This window comes from Monodelphis domestica, chromosome 2 (assembly GCF_027887165.1).
Source record: "Monodelphis domestica isolate mMonDom1 chromosome 2, mMonDom1.pri, whole genome shotgun sequence".
In the NCBI taxonomy this organism is placed as follows: Eukaryota; Metazoa; Chordata; class Mammalia; order Didelphimorphia; family Didelphidae; genus Monodelphis; species Monodelphis domestica.
Genome location: NC_077228.1, coordinates 202,750,658 through 202,771,241, shown reverse-complemented (window position 1 = coordinate 202,771,241; position 20,584 = coordinate 202,750,658). Strand labels below are relative to the sequence as shown.

At 43.0% G+C, this 20,584-nt stretch overlaps 1 long non-coding RNA gene across 1 annotated transcript; it reads right to left on the bottom strand.

Moving 5' to 3' along the window:
• Positions 1–935: 935 nt before the first annotated feature.
• On the bottom strand, positions 936–20,252 carry LOC103103307 (uncharacterized). The gene is made up of 3 exons (XR_462147.2): positions 20,028–20,252; positions 4,562–4,658; positions 936–1,201 (listed from the first exon to the last, which is right to left on the bottom strand). It is a non-coding gene; the product is annotated as an uncharacterized LOC103103307 (long non-coding RNA).
• Positions 20,253–20,584: the final 332 nt, after the last annotated feature.

Genomic DNA, 20,584 nt, shown 5'->3' with positions numbered 1-20,584 from the left:
GAGGAGATATTGTTTGAGCTGGATTTTGAAAGATGGTTTAGATTGGTTTTTATAGGATATGAAAATAATATTCTTTTTTTCTAAACTCTTACCTTCTGTCTTGGAGTCAATACTATGTATATATGTATATATGCTTTGTAAGAGCATCTTAAGGAAAGAAAGGACAGAGGGGAGAGAGAGAAAGGGAGGAGGGAGGAGAGACAGAGAGAGGGAGGGAGGAAGGAGGGGGAGAGAGGGAGAGAGAGAGAGAAAGGGAGATAGGGAGGGAAGAAGGGAGAGAGAGAGAGGGGAGGACGGAGGGAGAGAGGAAGAGAGAGGGGACCTCTTTCTCTAAGGTCATCCAAGAAATTCTAGAGGATGGAGAGCAATCTGGGATTATGTCCAAAGAGTTGGAAAACTGGGTATACTCTTTGACCCAGCAGTACCTGGAAATGGAGGGGATGCCCATCAATTGGGGAATGGCTAAACCAGTTGTGGTATATGATTGTGATGGAATATTACTGCACTGAATATCGAATGGGTGTCTTTGACTCAGCTTGCCTAGTATTGGTTCTGAATCTCTGCTCTAGGGCAGATGAGCAAACCCCTGCTTAGATCATGACCACATCTCACAGATTCATAGGATTTCTTTTTTTTTAATAACCCTTACCATCTGTCTTAGATTCTATCCAAAGTATCTGTTCTAAGACAGAAGAGAGACAAGGGCTAGGTAATTGGGATTAAGTAATTTGCCCAGAGTCACCCAGCTAGGAAGTGTTTGAGGCCAGATGTGAATCTATATTTTCCTGACTCCAGGTGTAGTGCTGTTATCCATGGTGCTACCTAGCTACTCCCTTAACATATTTTTTAAAGCCTTATCTTCCATGTTAGAATCAATATTAAGTATTGATTCCAAGGTTGAAGAGCAGTAAAGGCTAGGCAATGGGGGTTAAGAGACTTGTCCAGGGTCACACAGCTAGGAAGTGTCTGAGACCAGATTTGAAGCAGGATCTCATCTTGTCTCCAGGCCTAGCTCACTATCCCCTGAACCACCCAGCTGCCCCAATTCATAGGATTTTAATCAGGAAAGGACACTAGAGACCAACTGGTTGAGCATTCTCATTTTATAGAGAGGGAAACTGAAGTCCAAAAGTATTGAGGGATTTGCTCAAAGTCACAAAGGTCCTGGATTTGAACTTAGCTCCTTGAAAGATGAAATCCTCTTTATGTAGAAATTGTCAGGTCCAAGAGATTCCAAGAAGGAGAAAAGTGGAATCAGATGGATACATTGGGGAAAGAAATAAAAAGATGCATAGATTAATAAAGAAACAAAAGACAGACAAAATGAGATCCAGAGAAACATCCATCCTGGAGCAAGGCGCTGTGGGCAAGCTCATCCTTGCCCCCTCCCCAACCCTTGTTGGCACAGGATCCAAGTACCCCCTCCCCCACCTGCACGGCTTCCCCCTCCTCCTCCTCCTATGTCCCCTCAGGCCCCTTGCCCAGCTCTCTCTCACTTCTGCTCTGTCTCTTTGTCTCCTGCTTCTTGGCTCTCGGCGGTCTGACCGCCTTCTCCAGCATCCAGTTTGTTTTCCTTTACTAGGTGTCAAGTGCAAACCAGTGCCAAAGTCCACATGTTACAGCTCGATAGGAATGAGAGTGCTCTCCCTGAGCTCATATGGGAGGACGAGGGAGGGAGAGGGGGCCTCAGCACAGAGTGTTCTCAGTGCCGGCTGGGGGTCTGCACACACACACACACACACACAGAAACACAAATGTACAAAAACACACAAACTCATACGCACATATATAATCACACTGACACACAAGCATGCACAAATGCACACACAAGACATATACACACATACATACATAATCATACACTGATGCACAAGCATGCACAAATGCACACATGAGGTGTGCATAAACACATATATATATATAATCACATGCTAACACACAAGCATGCACAGTGAGACATGCATAAACATACAATCACATGAACATGCAAACATACACAAAACACACAAAAGACATTCCCAGACTCATTCACATATATACATGTATAAACATGCACAAACTGGGTGTAGACTTGGGAGAAAGGAAGAGTTTCCCAGAGAGAGGATAAAAGAAAAATGGACCCTAACGGTTCTGTTTTGTATTGTAGGAAGAGATATGGTGAGGAAGATGGTGAGATGCAAGACGCAGCCTAGAGCTCAGGACTTGGAGACTGGAAGACCTGGCTCAGGTCCCTCCTCTGATGCCTACAAGTTCTGTGATCCTGGGCAGGCCACCTCAGCCTCAGTTTCCTCTATAAAATGAAGGACTCTATTGCCTCTAAGATTCCTTTCAGCTTCTAAATCTATGATCCTATGATCAGGGAGGGGAGAGAGAAGAGGAAGGGCAGGTTAGCATACAGATGACAGGAAGAAGCGGGGCCCGGGCCCCACAAGGAGAAAGCAGAGTTCTCCTCCCTCCCTGTAAACGTGGATTCCCCATCCCCCCACCCAGGGACGTGTCACCCTCCAGAATGAGTGCTCTCAGGCCTTTGAAGACCAAAACAGCCTGCATGTGTGGATGTGCCTTGAGTGGGGGGGGGGCAGGGAGGAGAGTGAGGCCTGGGCAGATCTCCCAACCAGGCAGGGAGTCTATGGGAGAACTGGGAGCCAAAAAGATTGGTTCTACCCTGAAGAGTCCCATAATCCTGCTCTGTCCTTCACTCTATCTCGGTTTTCCCCTGAACTAGCAGAGGAGAACTGAAGAGTCTGGCTGGGCTTGTAGGAATGGTCTGGGGAGGGGAGGAATCCCAGGGGTCAGGTATGGAACCCCAGCTTCCATGGGGGGGGCAGAGAGAGGACCACCCTCAGCTTTCTGGGAGGTGGGGAGCCCCTCATCCAGAGCCTTACACCTTCCTCGGATCAGCCCCTCTTTGCTGGTGATGGAGGTCAGTGCATGGAGGGAAAGTTGTGGCCAGAGACCAGACATTCCCCAGGATGACTCACAGCCCGGGAATGTACAGCTTCAGGGGCCACCAGGGCAGCCCCAGGCTGGGCAGAGACCCTAAGATGGGTGGGTAGGTCCAGGCTGGGGGAGGTAGGAGGATAAAAAGGCAGAGGGAATGGTGGTCCGAAGCCAAGGGGTAAGATACATGGAACTGGGGGTTGAGCTGATGATAAAAGCTGTCCTTGGGAGAGAGACGCTCATCTTGCCTCCTCCCCCTTCCATTCCATTCTCAGGATGACTCCTACTGCAGTAGAAGGGATCCAGACTAGCTCTCCAGAAGGACCGTCCAGCCATCAGCTTGGTCTCATGGACATGACATCTCAAAAGGTCTTAGGACATCCGGGCCCATAGAAATAGAGGGACAATGATGGGTATCCAGTCTATTCCAGGCTCCAGTCCCTGCTCTACACATTATCCCAGTCTCTGCCCTCTCTGACCCCTGGCATCCAGGGAGAAGACAAATGAGACCCTGCATGCCCTGAGGATGCAAGAAGGATCTCTAAGCACCATCTTAGCTTGGGTAGAGCTGAAGAGCCAGAGAGGACAGATGCTCAGATGCCTGGGTCTTTCTTGCTCACTTTCTTTGTGTTTGGGAGCAGAGATGCCACCCCCCCCCAGTTTACTACTGCTAACTCTTAGCCTTCCAGCCGACGTGGCAGCCAGAAGGGGGGCCTGGGAGTGGAATAGAGTGAGGGGGTGGTGGTGGCTGGGAATGAGGTCAGCGGGCTGGGCTGGGCTTGTGGGCTAAGTCATCTGGGCTTGGATGTCTGGAAGGAAGGAGTCTGCTCCATGGGCTGTCCCCACTCCCCCAGCCTGCTTCCCAGGCTCCTCCTCAATCTGCAGTCTTGGCTCACTAGCTGGAGCTCCTGCCCCAGCCCCCCTGGGCAGATGGTTTGAATCAAGGCCCTCAGTTGGTGCCAAACCCCTTCTATGTGGTTGATTCTACCCATCTTTCATTCTTTCTCCTTGCCTTTCGACTTCATTTGGGGTGGGCTGGAGAAGGGAAAGGGGGGATCTTAATGCCCTTAGTGAAGGTGGGGCTCCCCACACCCCATCTGGCCTTTCTGGTACCCTCATCTCAGTTCCCAGTCATATCTCAGGTCAGTCAGGCTCCCTCCTCAAACACTGAGAGCCCCCAGCCAAGTCTCTGCTTGTGACTGACTTTGTCCCCTCGGACAGCAGCTTTTTCCATGCCGTTGTCTCTGCTTGGGTTGCTCAGAGATTCACACACCATGCCTTCTTTGCCCTGGTTCTGGACTTCTGGATCTATGAGGTCCTAAGAACCAAAGATCAGAGATAGATGGCAGGAAGAATTCTCTGGAAAATCCTATCCTAGGTGTGGCTCCTAGACCTAGATCTGCTGTTAATTAGCAAGGTAATCTCAGTGAAGTTATTGGATCTCAGTTTCCACTTCTGTAAAACGAAGGGCTTGAATCAGAAGATGAATCAGGGCCCTTTCACCTCTGATGGTTGATGCTTCTGAACTGTTATCCTTGGAGACAAATGATTGTCTATAATTTCCTTCTCCCATTACCCCATTCTGAAAAAAGATGGCATCACAGAACCCCAAAATAAATACCTGAGACCTGTGTTCAGGTTCAGCAGGAGATGATGGATTATACAAGGTCTTTCTTTGAATCTCAGCATTCCCTCCGATGCTAGGAGTTGGGCTAGCCCTAGGTAACAATAACAAAAACACAAGTGGATTCATGAAAAGTAGCCTGGGAGAGAAGCAAAAGTCCTGGACTCCCCACCCCCATCTATTAGCTGTGTGAAAGTGACCAAGTCATACCTTCCTCCTGCTCTATACAAGGAGGAAGGTGCTGGATTAAGAAGATGATTCCTGCTCCTACCCTTCCACTCACCCCTAAATTTCATCCTGTCTCTTCTTCACTATCAAATTTCTATAGAGTGGCAGCTGGGTTGTTCAGTGGAAAGAAAGCCAGGCCAAGAGATGAGAAGTCCTGGGTTCAAATTTGACCTCGGTCACTTCCTAGCTGTGTGACCCTGGGCAAGTCATTTAATTCCCATTGTCTCATTCTTACTGCTTTTCTGGTTTGGAACCAATACAGTATTGATTCTAAGATGGAAGGTAACATTTAAAAAAAAGGTGGCCTTGGCTTGCTTCCTCTCTTCCCTTACTACTCATTCACTTCTCAATTCCCTGCAAATTGGCCTCAGTTTCTACCAATGTACTGAAGGATGCTCTCTCCAAGGTCATTACCAAGTCCACTGACCTCAGCCCTCATCCTTCTTACCTTTTCTACATCCCCTGACAGTAGTCATTATACCTCCTCCCTCTTGATATTGTCTCCTTCCCCTTGGGTTCATGACCCAGCTCTCAACATTCCCATCTTTAAAATGAGTATAATACTAGCCCCTAACTCACAGGGTAGTTTTGATACTCAACTGAATAATGAATGTTACAAGCTTCTTGTTCAGTCATTTCAGTCTTATCAGACTCTTTATAACCCCATTTGAGGTTTTCTTGGCAAAGATGCTGGCATGGTTTGCCATTTCTTTCACCAGTTCATTTGAAAGGTGAGGAAACTGAGGCAAAGTTAAATAACTTGACCAGTCACACAGCTAGTATATGTCTGATGCTGGATTTGAACTCATGAAGATGAGTTTTCCTGACTCCAGACCCAGCAATCTTATCCATTGAATCACTTAGTAGCCTGGTCTGAAGTCAAGAAAACTAATCTTCGTGAGTTCAAGTCTAAACAGAGATGTGGTGTGACTCTGGGTAAGTCACTCAACCTTTTTGGCTTCAGTTTCTTCATCTATCAAATGAGCTGAAGAAGAAAACAATGAACTGATCAAGTATCTTTGCCAAGAAAACCCTAATTGGGGTCATGAAGAGTTGGAAGGAACTGAAGAACATGCAAAAGACAAGCTCCTTGAAGACAAAATTGTTTTGATTTCTAATTGTATAGTTTGACACCAGTAAACACTGAAAAACACTTGTTAAATTCTGTTGAATTGTTCTCCCTTGGTTCAGGTTCCCTTCTAACAGTGCTTTCTTGGTCTCTTTCCCTCTTTGTTCTTCCTTCTTTTTCAGATCCTAATGTGAGAACCCCCTGTGGCTCTGTCTAGGAGCTCTTTTATTTCTAGACCCTCTCCAAAGCTCCACAGCATCAAATCAATTTGACAAGCACTTATTAAACACCTACTAGGTGAGCCACGCTGTGCTAGGCATTGGGGGGTAAAAAGACTCCTGTCAAAAATCATTACTTCTTTATGCAGATGTTTCCATTCTGTCTAATCTAGTCAGCTTGCTCTTTTGAGCATTAGTCCTTAATCTTGGACTGGTTTTGGACAGTTTCATCTATATATTCTACCAACATCTCAAACTCAACATGCCTGATATTGAATTCATTGCATTCTCTCCTCAATTTCCTCCTTACTTCAACTTCCCTGTTCAAAATTTCAGAGAACTTTTGAATTCTAACCCTAATTCCCCTCTCCTTTACTCTGACATCCAACTGCCAATTCTGTTGTCATTTTTCAGTCATGTCCAACTTCCTGATCCCATTTGGGGTTTTCTTGGCAAAGATACTGGACTGGTTTGCCATTTCCTTTTCCAGCTCATTAAAAAAAATCAACAAACTCTTACCTTCTACCTTGGAATAAATACTTTCTATTTGGTTCCAAAGCAGAACAGTAAAGTAAAGCCTAGGCAATGGAGGTTAAGTGACTTGCCCAGGGTCACTCAGCTAAGAAATATCTAGAGACAGATTTGAATTTATTGACTTTAGGTCAGGCACTCTATCCACCGTGCAACCCAGCCACTAAGTTCTGTCAATTCTTTTTTTAAATTTAATCTTTTACCTTCTTTCTTATAATTGATACTAAGTATTAGTTCCAAGGCAGAAGAGTGGTAAGGGCTAGGCAATTAGGGTAAAGTGACTTATCCAGGGTCACCCATCTAAGAAGAATCTGAGTTCATATTTGAACCCAAGGCCTCTCATTTCCAAGCTTGACTCTTTCACTGAACCACAAGTGCTGCCAGTTCTAACCCCTATAATCTTTTGCATCCAAGTCCTTCTCTGAGCATGAAGGTGACCCTGAGTCCTCTGGGGTCAAGCCAGGAAAGTATAAACTTAGGGCCTACCAAGCTAAAAAGATTTCAGGTCCAGGCATAGTGATAGATTCTAATGTCAGTCACTCAAGAACCAAGCCAGAAGTTCAACATCTGATCCTTCAAAAGATGGTGAAATTTTTGGTCAAAGCAACTTCTAAGGATTATCCACTAAGAAGCAAAAGAGTCCTTTGTTTTTTTCCCTTTTCTTTTTTAAAAAATATTTTCTTTTTCCCAATTATATGAAAAAAAAGGATTTTTAACATTTCTTTTTAAAAAATTTTGAGTTACAAAATTCTCTTCCTCTCTGCACCATTCCCTCACATTAAAAAGGTAAACAATTTGATAAAAGTTACAATACGCAGTCATGCAAAACATACTTCCATATTAGCTGTGTTGTGAAAGAAAACACAGACCAACCCCCCCCAACTAAAACCAGGAAAAAAAATAAAATATAAAGTCATATGCTTTGATCTGCACTCATACTCCATAAGTTCTTCTTCGGAGGTGGTTAGCATATTTCATCATAAGTCTTTCAAGTTTGTCTTAGATCATTGTATTGCTGAGAACAACTAAGTCATTCACAACTGATCAATATACAATATTGTTGTTACTGTGTACAATGTTCTCCTGGTTCTGCTCACTCCATTCTGCATCAATTCATGTAAATCTTTTCAGGTTTTTCTGAAAGCATCCTGCTTGGCATTTCTTATAGCATAATAATATTCCTTCATAATCATGTCCTGCCACTTGTTTAGCCATTCCTCAACTTTGAGGGGCATCCCCTCAATTTCCATTTAGTAGATGGGTTCTGATCCTTATTAATAAAGGGGCTACCTTCATGGATGTAAAATATGAAGATAGTGTCAAGTATTTATTAGTAATAATAATAATAATACTGGCTGGGATTTAGTGGTTTAAGGTTTTCAAATAACTGTATGAATATCATCTTGTTTGATCCTTACAATAGACCTGAGAAATAGATACTGTTGTTCCTATTTTACAGATAAGGAAACTGAGGTCAACAGTGCTTAAGTATATTTGAGCTAAGAAGTTCCTGATTTCAAGTCTATCCTCTTTAAAATCTGGCTTCCAGGCTTTAAGTGCAGGCATGATACCAAGTGTCAGGGATACAAAGAAAAGCAAAAGACAGTCCCAACTTCCAAAGAGTTTACTATCTAAAGGGAGAAATAACATATGAATAGCTATGTCCATTTCATCTTCTGCCATCCCCTTCTGCTTTTACCTTCAATTTTTCCCAACATAAGTTTTCCAACTTTTCTAATAAGTCCTGCCTTCTCATTATGTAACCAAACTATTCAAGGTTCAGCCCCAGTCTTTGTCTTTCCAATGAATAGACTCAATTAATTTCTTTAAATATTGACTGAATTGATCTCCTTACTTTCCATGGGTCTCTCAAAAGTCTTTTATATCACCATAATTTGAATGGATTGATTCTGCAGTGATCAGCTTTCCTTATAATTAACTCTCACAGTCATACATGAGTACTAGAAAAACCATAGCTTTGACTATATGGACCTTTATTGATAAGCTAATATTTCTGATTTTCAGTATACAGTCCAGATTTCCTTCCAAGGAGCAAGTATCTTTCAATTTTATGCCTTTGGTCACCCCCCTGAATTCATCTTTGAGTTCAAGAATATAAAATCTAACACTTTCTATTCTATATTTCTATTTCTATAAATTGCCAGGAAGTGATGGACCAGTTGCCATGATCTTAATATTTTTTAAATGTTAAGTTTCAAGCCATCTTTTACATTTTCCTCTTTCACCCTCATCAAGAGACTACTTAATTCTTCACTTTTTGCCATCAGAGTGGTATCATCTTTTATCTAAGATGGTTAATATTTCTCCTGTAAACCTTAACTCTGACTTTTAATTTGTCTAGCCTGGCATTTTGCACATTGTACTCTGCAAATAAGCTAAATAAATATAGTGACAATATACAGCCTTGTACTCCTTCACTCAATGTCATCAATCAATTGTTCCATGATCATTCCTAACTATTGCTTCTTGGCCCTCCTACAGGTTCCTCAGGAGACAAATATGATGATCAGGTACTCCTATTTCTTTGAGGACTTAATATAATCCATAGTCAAAGACTTTAATATAGTCAATGAAGCAGAAGTTGATGTTTTTCTGGAACTCCCTTGCTCCATCATCTGGCAAATGTTGGCAATTTGGTCTCTAGTTCCTCTGCCTCTTTGAAATCAGCCTGCACTTCTGGCAGTTTTCTCACTTCACATATTACTGAATCCTGACTTGGAGAATCTTAAGTATAACCTTATTGGCATGTGAATAAGCATGATTGTTTAATCATTTTAACTGTAGCATCCCAAGCATATTCACATCTATGAAATATAAATGACTGTATGGCTACTGTGTCTTCAAGCATAAGGTTATACCAATGAGGTTTGTGAATGTAACCTTGAACTGGCCATGTGGCCCTTGGCTAAGACAAACTCATTAACATGCTCGGACTCAATTCCCCGGGAAAGCGCGGTTTGCAATCTACACGCCCAAAGGTGTTCCCTCTACCTTGCCACCCAATCTTGATTGTCTATACTTTGTGATGTGGGTACTACGTGCTTGGGAGTACCGCCCAAGCAGGACAGGAATAAATTCAGAGGCAAACCCATGAACTTCCTCTTGGCCTTTCTCCCTTCCATGGAGCTCCACTGGGCTCCTCAATGACTATGTCTCTCTCTCCTCTTGACCTTCTCCTTCCCTGAGGCTGTAACCATCTCGGCCTGCATTTCCTACCTTAATCTCCTCCTCCACCTCGTGTTCCTTTGTACTCATACTTTCCTACCAAAGGGAGTATCATAGAGATTGCCTGCCCTATCCAACCACTGACTTGTCCGTGTCTTTCATTTCCACCCTGGTTCTCGGTTCCTATCTCTCCTCGAGTCCCATCACATAGGTGAGCCCCTTCCCTTGTGGGACCCTGCTGGTCAGGGAAGTCCATTAAGGAAAACCCCACATTAACATTCTTTGGCATTGTCCTTCTTTAGGAAGTAAACTGATCTTTTCCAATCCAGTGGCCACTGCTAAGTTTTCCAAAATTGTTGGCATATTGAGTGCAGTAGTTTAACAGCATCATCTTTTTAGGGTTTTAAATAACTCAGCTGGAATTCTGTCACCTCTACTAGTCTTATTGTTAGCAATACTTCCTAGGGCCATCTCCACTTCATTTTCCAGGATGGATGACTCTAGAGTAGAAACCTCACCATCTTGTTTTTCAGTAATGTTATAATATTTCTTTATATAGTTCTTATCTATATTCTTGCCACTTCTTAACCTTTTCTACTTCTGTTAAGTTCCTACTCTTCTTGTCTTTCATCATGCCTATTTTTTCATAAATTTTCCCTTGATGTCTCTAATTTTCTTGAAGAGATCTCTTTTCTTTTCCATTCTGTTGTTTTCTTCTATTTCTTTTCAGTTGCTCACTTGAGAAAACTTTCTTAACCTCCAGGAAGTGATGCAGAGCGAAAGGAGCAGAACCAGGAGAACATTGTACACAGAGACTGATACCCTGTGGTACAATCGAAGGTAATGGACTCCTCCACTAGGGACAATGCAATGTCCCTGAACAATCTGCAGGGATCTAAAAAACACAATCCACAAGAAGAGGATAAACTATGGGAGTAGATACACTGAGGAAAAGCAACTGCTTGACTACGGGGGGTGGAGGGGATATGACTGAGGAGAGGCTCTAAATGAACACTCTAATGCAAATACCAACACCACGGAAATGCGTTCGAATCAAGAACACATGTGATACCCAGTGGAATCATGCGTCGGCTATGGGAGAGGTGGGGGGGGGGGAGGAAAAGAAAATGATCTTTGTTTCCAATGAATAATGTTTGGAAATGACCAAATAAAATAATGTTTAAAAAAAAAAAGAAAGCTTTCTTATCTCTTATTTCTACTCTCTGGAATTCTGCATTCAATTGGTATATCTTTCCCCTTCTCCTTTCCCTTTTGCTTCTTCCTCAGCTATTTGTAAAGCCTTATAGGACAGCCATTTGCTTTCTTGTTCTTATTTTGGGTGATATTTTTTGAGGCTTCCTTCTGTACAATATTGAGAACCTCTGACTGTAGTTCTTTAGGCACTCTATCTACCAGATCTAATCCCGTAAATCTATTCATCATTTTCATTTCATATTCATAAATAATGCTATTTAGATCATACATATACGTTCTGGTGGTTCACCTTTTTTTCAATTTAAGTCTAAATTTTGCAATATGAACCTCATGACCTGAGACAGTTCCAGGCCATGGTTTAACTGAGTAGACAGCTTCTCCACCTTTGGCTGCAAAGTTTATACTCAATCTGATATTGATATTGACCATCTGGTGATGTCCATGTGTAGAGCTGCCTTTTGCATTGCTGAAAAAGGGTATTTTCTATGATCAGTGAGTTATCTTGATAAAACTATTAGTCTGCCCTGCTTCATTTTAGACTCCAAGACCAAATTTGCCTCTTATTCCAGTTATCTTTTGATTTCCTATTTTAACATTCTAGTCCTCTATGATGAATGTGATATCTTTTTCTTGGTGTTATTTCTAGAAGATGTTGTAGGTCTTCATGAAATCGAGCAACTTTAACCTCTTTGGTATCAGTGGTTGGAGCACAGATTTGTATTTGTATGATGCTGAATGGCTTGCCTTGGATTCAAACAGATATTCTGTCATTTTTGAGATTATACTCCAAGAAGCTAAGTGGCTCAGTGGATTGAGAGCCATGCCTAGAGATGGGAGGTCCTGGGTTCAAATCTGCCCTCAGATACTTCCTAGCTATGTGACTTTCTGGGCAAATACCTTAACCCCCAATGCTTAGCCTATTTTTTTGCCTTGGAACCAATACACTGTATCAATTCTAAGATGGAAGGTAAGAGGTATGATGAAGGTAAGATGGAAGGTAAGGTCTATGGAATGATCACTTGAACTAAATTCATCCATTCCAGTGACACCTGAGATGTCAATGTTTAAACCTTTCATCTCCTGTTTGACCATGCCCTGATGCCTTTGGTTCATAGATCTTGTTCCTATGCAATATTGATCTTTGCAGCATCAGACTTTCCCTTTATCACCAGACACATTCACAGCTGAGCTTTCTTTCAGCTTTGACCCAGTTGCTTCATTAGTTCTGAAGCTACTTGTAGCTGTCCTCTGCTCTTCCCCAGTGGCATGGTGCAAGCCTTCCAACCTGAAAAGTTCATCTTCTGATGTCAAATCTTTTATTGTCTTCACATGAGGTTTTCTTGGCAAAGATAATGGAGAGTTCTTCTCCACTGGATCACCCCTTTTTTTCCTCAGAGGTCTCCATTATGGCCTGTCCATCTTTAGTAATCCTGCATGGCATAGCCTCTTGTTTCATTGAGCTAAACAAGTCCCTCCTCTACCACAAGGCAGTGATCCAGGACAGGTACTGGTAAGAGGGAGGGAGCTCTCTCAACTGAACTTCTCTAACCAATAAAGTCATAAGTCTAGTAAAAATAAAGATTTAATTACATACTAACTTGTATTATGATTATTTGTATATGTTTCACCTCCCTGCTAAATTGTAAGTTCTTTGAGGGCAAGGATTGTACTTTGTTTCATACTTGTTTCTCCCATCCTACCTCTAACCCCATCATAACACAGGATCTTACACCTAGGAAGGACTTAATAAATGTCAATTCAGGGGCAGCTGGGTGGCTCAGTAGATAGAGAGCCAGTCCTAGAGATGGGAGGTTCTGGGTTCAAATGTAGCCTTAGATACTTCTAGCTGTGTGATCTTAGTCAAGTCATTTAACCCTGATTGCTTAGCCCTTGCTGCTCTTCTGCCTTGGGACTGATTCTTAATGTCAATTCCAAGACAGGAGGTAAGTGTTTAAAAACAATGTCTATTCAGTTGAACAAGGTACCTCTTGCTCTAACATTCTGTGATTTGATGATCCTTCTAACCTTAGATTACAAGATGGAAAGAGTCTTAGATAAATTACTTCTCCAAGACAACTGGTCCTGAAGTGACTTCACCTTGCCTCCAGATATCTTAGCCTTCAGATAGTATTAAAAGCTAACACATAGCACTTATTAAGTGCAGACACTGCACTCAACATTTTATAATTATCTGATTCTATCCTCACATAACCCTGAGACGGAATTGCTATTATTATCATCCCCATTTTACAGAAGAGGTAATTGGGGTTAAGTGATTTGCCAGGGTCATACAGCTAGTAAGTGTCTGGGGCTAAATTTGAACTCAGGTCTTTCTGTCTCTAATCCAGGGCACTATTTATTGTACCACATAGTGATCCTCCTATTCATGAGTGTCTTTTCCTGCTTCTTTCTGATTCTAGTACCCTATACACCTCTGACAGGGAACTAGTCTTTTATCTACTCCTTCAGTCCCTCCTGCTGCTGCCAAGGTCCAATTCTTCTTTTTTATTATTCAGAGGAAATGAAATCTAATTTGCCAGGATTCCTCTGCCTCCTGGGTACGTGTTTTCTTCTACTATTAGATCAGAGGCTTCTTGAGATCAGAGATTGGGTCTTCCCCATGACCCCTGGAACTCTGGGACAGCAGGGACTAAGTCTCTCTCATTAGATTAAGAGCTCCTTGAAGGCCAGGCTTATATCTTCTCCATCAAAACAGGAGCTCCTTGAGGATAAGAATTATGTGTCCTTCTTTCCCTGGATTTCCCCCCTTATTGCCCAATGCAGGGCTCAGAGACACAGGAAGTACTCAGCTCAGGAATCAGAGAGGATGCGATAAGAAGCAGTGAGTAGGCTGAGAGACAAAACTAAGGATTAGTTCAGGAATCCAAAAAGCTGATGTTGGCACAGCTGGTCCAAGGGAGCCTGGGCTTGGGGCAGTGCCAGAAGGCATGAACAAGCTATGGAAGCATGTACTTAGGGTAATGGGAGGGATTGGGAAAAGTAGGATCTCGACGGGGGGCTCCCTCAATTCCTTTCCTTAGAGGTTTCTCCTGTGTCTTAGCCAGGACCAGAAGGGTTCACTGATGCTTTTATTTCAACGAAATGCTTTGGGCTACAACTCAAATATCCCTCTGTCCTCCTGATCCAAAGTGATGAGGTGGCTACCACAGCCTGTTGCTGGGGGAAGCGGGACTGGGTTGGGTTACTGGAGAAGGAACCTCTTGGAAAAGGGTGGGAAGAGAGGGAGTGGAGGCTCATACAACTGGGAGGAGCAGAGAGAGAAATAGACAAAAAAGAGATGGAGAGAAACAAAGAGGAAGACAGAAATGGAGGTACAGAAAAAGCCCCGAGAGAATGTGAGAAAGAGGAGACACAGAACCAAGAGAGGGAGAGAGAAAGGAGGACAGAGATAGGGAGATGACTGAGAGAGATCAAGGAGGAGACCTACAGAAAGATTAAGGAATAGGAACAGAAAGGCAGAAACTGAAAAAAAAATGTCAGAGAGGATAAAAACCAGAAGAAGGGAAAGAGAGGAAAAGAAAGGGGGGAAATAACTCTATCTGTATATAGTGCCTTACCATTTATAAAACACTTTGACAACCATCCTCTAATTTGATCCACAATAGCCTTGACAGGAAGTCAGGTATTATCTTTATTTTATAGATGAGAAAAGTAAGTCACAAAGAAGTGGGTTCTATTTGTTTAACTGTTCCTCAGGCTCCTTTACTAGATCTCATCAGTGTCACTAATACTGCTATTGCCCAGGACCCAGGAATTTTACCTCTCCCTAAGATTCTATCTCAGGCCCACTTCTCTTTTCTCTCTGTTTTCCATCTTTTGGGCATCATAGACCGCCTATGGACCCTTTTCTGAACAATATTTTTAAACCCTTACCTTCCATCTTAGAATCAAACAATGTATTGTTTCCAAGGCAGAAGAATGGTCAGGGCTAGGCAATGGGGGTCAAGTGACTTGCCCAGGGTCACACAGCTGGGAAGTGTCTGAGGCCAGATTTGAGCCCAGGACCTCCCATCTCTGGGCCTGGCTCTCACTCCACTGAGCTACCCAGCTGCCCCCCTGAACAATATTTTTTAAGGCATAAAACACAGGGAATCCCAGGTTAGGAAAACCTGCTCCATACTCTTCCATTCAATAAGCTCATTAGCTACCAGAGGTTCAGTTATCATCTCTGTGCCAGTGCCTGAGATCTATATATCTGGTCCTAGTCTCTCTTTTGAGCTTCAGTCTTGTATCACAGAAGGACAGAATTTGAGAGTTGGCAGGAACCTTGGCAGCCTTTGAGACAAATCTGTATGGGAAGGAACCTCCACTATAATATATTCATAATGTAATATATTATTATATGAGAAGATATTATATGATAATATAATATGGCATGCCATGCCATAATATGATACGGAATACTCACAATATAATATAATGTAATATCTAGGAATGTAACATATGAGTATGTAATGTAATGTAACACATGGTAACATTATATGAGCTTATTATATGATATAATGTAATATAATATAGGATAATAAATGATAAAACATAACATTGGACAATATAATACAATGCTGTTTAATATAATATAATGTAATATAACATAACATTGCATAATGTAATGTAACATAACTATAATATACATTATATTAACATTATAATAAATATGATATAATCAATATAACACAACACAATATGAAATATGACATGAAATACAATATAATTAATATAATATACTACGTACTATACTATACTATACTACAGTATAATTACAAATGGTCTTCTAGTTTCTACTTGAAGACCTCCAAGGAAGAAAACGCACCTCCTCTCCAGGAAGTTGATCCACTCTGGAGGAGCTCTAATTGTTAGGAAGTTTTTCCTGATGTGGAACATAATTGGACATCCATGGTTTCTGATTCTGCCCTCTAGGGCCAAACAGAACAAGAGTATTCCCTTCCCCACACTATAGCCCTTCAATTGAACCCCGCTTCCATGTCCCTCTTTGAATATTCTTTTCTCACCACCTACCTTTTGGTGGGCTTGAACCAGGTGTCCAGTTGGAGTTTTAAACTTAATATGTCCACATCAGAACTCATTATCTTGTTCTCCTTCCCTCTTCTGAATTCCCCTATTATTGTTTAAGTATCATCAGCCATCCAGTCATCCAGGCTCGCAACCTCCAAGTCATCCTCGACTCCTACATTCCTTCACACTCCCCTCATGCCATTCTGTTTTCAGTCTTCTCATTTCTCCTTTGACACCAGTTTGGGGTAGACACACTCTATTCTCCGCTCACATAGTTATTGCCCCCCATCCATTCTATGATGTAGGCACATGGGCTTTCTTGCTTTTCCTTTTACATAACACTCCATCTCCCAACTCTGTATTTTCACTGCTTGTACTCCATGCTCAGGAGGTAGCTAGGTGGGTTGGTGAATAGAGTGCAGGGTGTGAAGCTAGGAAAACCTGAATTCAAATCCAGCCTTAGATATATACTAGTTATGTGACCTTGATCAAGTCCCTAAACCTTTTTGTTTGCCTTAATCTACTGGAAAATAAAATGGCAAACCACTCCACTGTATTTGACAAGAAAATCCCATGGCCAATAAGATTCACAGGATCATGAAAAATTGGACACAACTGACCAATGATCCCCATGGTCAAAATACCTTTTCTTCTCACTTCTTGTATTTCTAGTTACTTACATGTTGTCTCCCTTATTTTGAGAGGCAGTGAGGTGGATGGAGAGTTCACCTAGAACTGAGGAAAATCTTCATTCAAATCCCACTTCCAATACATACTGACTTTGTTACCCTGGGCACTTGATGGGACTAGATGGGGTATGACGTTTCTTTTGGTTCTAGATCTTATGAGCCCATTCCTTGGCCATACCTCCGATCCTGCTTCCAGACACTTCCATGGGGAGGAAGCACCCCTTTCCACCAGTCCTTAGCCTCTGATTTCTTCTCCATCACAGTCTTCTTAATTGCCTTACTGTTCGTTGGGATGGACTCCAAGAAGCTTGCCTCACTCTCCCACATAGTCTGTTTCTTTATCTCCTCCATAGAGTCATACCCTCTTTCCCTTCTCCAAGTTATAACACACAGGCACAGACATGCACACACACACACACACAGGTATACATACAGACATGCATAGCTACACATAGATACAGACATACAGACAGAAACACACAAAGACATACACAGACATGCTCACACACACAACATATAATGCCAAACCTTGAAATCTACTGGCTCAATGGATTGAGCCTACCTCTGATTGGAGGGAGGAATCATGAACTCTAAAACCTCTATCTATGTGGAAAGCTCAGAACATCTCCTTGTTTCTCACCTGACTGTGCTACTTTGGGACTTCTCTGAGTCTTCCACCATGTTCCTGAGTCAGAAACCTTCCCAGCACCACAAACCTCTTTCACTTTTCAGCTTTCCTTCTTTTCTTTCCTCTCTAACTTTCTTCATGCCTTCCTTTCCTCCTCTCTTCCTTTCTTCTTCTATCCCTCTTTCTTTCCTTTCATTTGGAAAGTCTTCCATGCTGGAAGTGAGCTCCCCATGAACTCCCAGAGTCCAGTCCTTATCCCTAGCCTTCCTTCAGATATAGGTCCAGTCAAGATAGCCTTCTTGCTCTTGCTAATACATGCCATTCCATCTATCACTTCCATGCAGTTGTAGAGGCCAGGCCTCATTACTGGAATGCATTCTCTCTTCCCCTCTGCAACTTAAAATTCCCAGTTTCCTTCAACTGAGCACAAATAGCAACTTACAAGAAGCCTTCCCTCCCAATAAACATTTATGAAGTTCCTACTATATACAAAAAAGATGAAAAACAAGACAGTCCCTGCTCTCATAGAACCTATAATCTGAGGGAGGGAGGAAGGAATCTGGAACCAAAAGATCTCTGTTCCAATATCTCCTTGGTGCCTCCACAAGTCAGGTACTTGACCTCTCTCTGAGCCTTCATGTCATCTGTAAAACAAGGGTATCTATATCAATATATATCGAATCTATATAGATATATATCGATATATATCTATATATATGGGGACCAGCTGAACAAATTCCAGCATATTCATGTAAGAGAATATATTGTGCTGTGAGAAATAACCAAAGGAACTAATTCAGAGAAGGACCCAAGACTCATATGAATGGCCACAGAGTGAAGTGAGCAAAAACAAAACACTTTATGCCATAATAACAACATTGTAAAAATCAATGACTTTGAGAGATCAGCAAAATGACTATCCATGATGCCAGGAGACCCATCATGATGCGCCCACTCCCTTACATTCTGAGGCTGCAAAATGAGACACAGATTTTTGGTAATGGACAATGTAGGAATTTCTTGTTTTTCTAGGCATATTTGTTGCAAGGTTTTGGGTCCCCCCCCCCCGCTTCTTTTAAATTGGAATGAGATAGAGGGTAAAGAAAATGTTTGCTAACCGAATAGCAAAATAAAATAAAATAAAAACACTGGGGCTGAGCTAGAAAAGTACCCTGCATATAAAGTCAGAAGACCTTCGTTCAGATTTCATCTGATTTATTATTTGCTGCCTCTGGGCCTAGAGGCAAAACATTCCTCTCCAAAGTACCTCAGTTTTCCCGTCTGCAAAATGAGGGGATTGAATTTGATCGTTTTACCTTTCAGCTTTAAACCTATCCTTCCAATGGTCCTTCTCACTCTAAATCCTATGAACAATAAGAGTGATGGGGGTGGGGTAGGGAACTGCACAGCTGGAAGGAAAGAGGAACTCCAGATGTGGGTAGTGAAAGGGCGTTACCTATCCCTAGCACCAGCTGTGCCAATGCCTCAGGTATCTCTGTCCAGATGTGCTTAATCCTTTTCACGTATCAGGGAGCCCAAAGGAAGAGAGGGGAGATCTGGGGAGGGGAGATGTGGAAAAAGCTAAAGGGAGAGAACTGTAACTTTAGGCCTTTTTCTCTCTGGGGTGTATTGAGGGGAGCCTGGCAAGAGGAAGCTTTTGGGAAACTTGGAAAGGGAGAGAATTGAGAGCTCAGCATTTTTTTCCCTTTTGTTTTTCTTGCTTCTTGAGGTGATTTTTTTTTCTCCTCCTCTAGAACGTTGATGATTTTACCATTTCTTTGGGCGGGGGGGGGGGGGGGGGAGGGATGGGTGGAGCCTTCAGGCTCTTCTTGCCCCGTCCCCTCAACACATACACCAATCATGGAGAAAGCATTACATTCCTGAAGAAGCCTGAGCTTCAGAGTTTCCTAAAGATGAGGTGGCGTCTTCCCCTGCTGATCCCCCTTACTACAGGCCAGCAGGGCTGGTCTGAAAGGAGGAGGAGGAGGGGAAGGGAGAGGGGGCTGGGAAAGGAGGGAGCTCTCTGCCGACCTCTGCACCGCATTCCTCCCTTTGCTGTCATGCCGCAGAAATTAAAGACACATCTTCAAACTGGCTGCTGGCCAAATGTTTCAAGCCAAAAAGGAGGAGAAAGAAGAGGAGGAGGAAGAGAAGGAGGCCCCTAGGACAGGCCCATTGCCTTCTTTCATGCCACGTGTGTATGGTGCTTTGAGATGCATTGAAGATGGATAGAAGAATCTTGGACCAATATGAAAATAGTTATCATAACACACACACACACACACACACACACACACACACACACTCACTCCACCCTTCCTTCTCTGGGAGAACTTTGACACATTCCTAAGGACCCTCGTTAGCCCCAAGGTATGACAAACACTCAGTCTACATATGTAATGAATGAACTGGGACTCTTCATGAGTGGTGAGGGAAAGGGAAAGGTTAGGGGCAAATATAACTGCCAAGCCCAAAGGACCCCAAGGGGCCATAGTCCCCCCTTCCCATAGGCTGAGACAGGAAAGGGAGTAAGGAAAGACAAGGGTCTTTCAATTCCATGTTCAAGATTGCGCACACACATACACATAAGCCTTTGCCTATTTCAATATCCGCTACAAATTAGGGTAATGAGTTCATGTGAGTTTTGGTGGGTGGGATATCATACCTTGGAGTGGAGAAAACTTGTTGGGGTGTTGTACAGTAGGAGTCCAAAGAGATCTCCTCGGTAGGAGCAGGAGCCGCTCATCCTGAGCCACCCTTCCTGAACCAAAGGGCTTTCCAGATGCTCCAGGGCCAGCCCCAAGCATCTGGGAGGTGGGGTGGGGTGCAGGGCCACAATGACTCCAAGAGGATGCCACATCGGAGCAGTAATTGGAGCAGGCTCCCCCATCTGTCTCCAAGACTGCCTTGCTGGAAACTCTATATTTTCTCCTTTAATTATAGCCTCTAAAGGCTCCCCCCCTCCCCTTATGGTCCCGTTGCCCATGTCCTACGTGGCTCCACTTGTTCTAGTCCATGTATTTTTCCCCTTTCTGGCTTCTTGTGCTGCACAAAACCAGCTGGGATTGAGGGGGAGGGGGGAAGGGGGATAGAACTCTGGAATCTTGGAAGGATTTGGGGGGCGGGGCTCTCCCCTTCCACGTTAGCAGCCCAGGAGTGACTTTGAATGGGGGATGTGATGAGGACTGCAATTGGGGTTGAGGAGAACAGGTGTGTATGTGT